The sequence below is a fragment of the Balaenoptera ricei genome, chromosome 15 (genome assembly GCF_028023285.1).
Source record: "Balaenoptera ricei isolate mBalRic1 chromosome 15, mBalRic1.hap2, whole genome shotgun sequence".
NCBI lineage: Eukaryota > Metazoa > Chordata > Mammalia > Artiodactyla > Balaenopteridae > Balaenoptera > Balaenoptera ricei.
In genome coordinates, this window is record NC_082653.1 from 89,504,535 (window position 1) to 89,506,306 (window position 1,772).

The following is a 1,772-nucleotide window of genomic DNA, read 5'->3' on the forward strand; positions in this document are numbered from 1 at the left end:
GAAACTGGGTCTCGCATACATCGTGGGTGGGAATACTTTATTTATTTATTTTTATTTTTTTTTAGAAACTGTTTATTTTCCTTCAACCTATTTCCATTTTAAGAGTTTGTGGAAGAACAGCTTCAGGCCACTCGGTGGTGGTTCCTACCCTCTCAGTGGCCTGAGCCGTGGGAGCTGCAGACCAGTCTTCAGTGGGGAACTGCTGAACAGGCACAGAGGGCACCTGCACGCCTTCGGACCAGTCCGCCACCTCCGGCTGAGTAGCGGTGAACTCAGGGGCTGGGACGGTCCGTTCACCCTGAAATTCCTCCTTGGTCACAGCCTTCTCAGCTGCTGCCTGCTCTTCCTTTTCAACCTCTTCAGGATTTCTGTAGATGTAGAGGTCAGGCATGACCTCCTATGGGTGTTCACGGGAGATGGGGCCACGCATGCGCAGAACTTCCGGGGCAAGCATCCACCAAATCAGACCCACTGAGTGAGCTCCCTTTTTAGGCTCTTACATCAGGATACATCAAGTTAGTCTGAAAACAGAATGGCCAAGTAATGCCTGAGAGGTCCAAGAGTAAGAAATAATGGAGAAAAGCAGAAGAAAACACAAGCCATTTAAAAAATGTTTTCCTCTCTCCTTAAAGCTTTCATACATTAAAATCATACATTTGTAGCAAGTATTATTATCAGACTCCACTCATTGGTCCAGAGACCCTTGTGGTGTTAGTGAAAAGCTTGCCCCTCACATAGCACACTACCTACACTTGTGAGTTCATCGGCCAGTTGCCTCAACTCCAAGCTCTAACAATGTGCAGGGGAATACTTTAAAAAAACACTTTGTAGGGACTTCCCTGGTGGCGCAGTGGTTAAGAATCCGCCTGCCAGTGCAGGGAACACGGGTTTGAGCCCGGGTCCGGGAAGATCCCACATGCCGCGGAGCAACTAAGCCCGTGCGCCACAGCTACTGAGCCTGCGCTCTAGAGCCCGCGAGCCACAACTACTGAGCCCGAGTGCCACAACTACTGAAGCTCGCGTGCCTAGAGCCCGTGCTCTGCAACAAGAGAAGCCACCCAATGAGAAGCCTGGGAACCGCAACGAAGAGTAGCCCCCGCTCGCCGCAACTAGAGAAAAGCCCGTGCGCAGCAACAAAGACCCAAGGCAGCCAAAAATAAAAATAAATAAATAATGTATTAAAAAAACAAACAAAAAAACACTTTGTAAAGCCGTCTGGCAGTTTTAGAAACTTGAACATATACCTGCCATGTGGGCCAGCTGTTCCATGCCTAGGGACTCACCAAGAAAAGTGACCATATGTTCCTGCAAAGACTTGTACCCAAGTGCTCACAGCGCCTTGGTTGTGACGGTCCAGAATTGGATGGAGCCTGAATATCCATCAATGGGCGGACAGAGCAACATGTTACAGTATGTTCGCTGATGGAATAGTGCTCAGCAACAAAAAGGATGGGAGTGCACTGCACGATGCATCTCAGAACAGAGCGAAAGGAGACAATGGAGAAGCTTCCACATCACGTGATTCTGCTTGTGTGAACTCTAGGAAACACGGACTAACGTAACACGGGGTGATGGGCATGTCCATTAGCTTATTGTGGGGATGGTCTCACAGGTATGTTTATGTACAAATAATATACATATACAATATGTCACTTACCAGTTTTACACTTTAAATACGTGTAGTTTATTGTATGAAAATGATAAGTCAATAAAGTTGTTTTTTAAAAAGCGAATTAATACTTAAAACTCATTGCTTCCTAATTATTTTACAT

At 46.6% G+C, this 1,772-nt stretch overlaps 1 non-coding gene across 1 annotated transcript; it reads right to left on the bottom strand.

Moving 5' to 3' along the window:
• Positions 1-654: 654 nt before the first annotated feature.
• On the bottom strand, positions 655-804 carry LOC132350103 (small nucleolar RNA SNORA62/SNORA6 family). Its single transcript, XR_009497851.1, has one exon. It is a non-coding gene; the product is annotated as a small nucleolar RNA SNORA62/SNORA6 family (small nucleolar RNA).
• Positions 805-1,772: the final 968 nt, after the last annotated feature.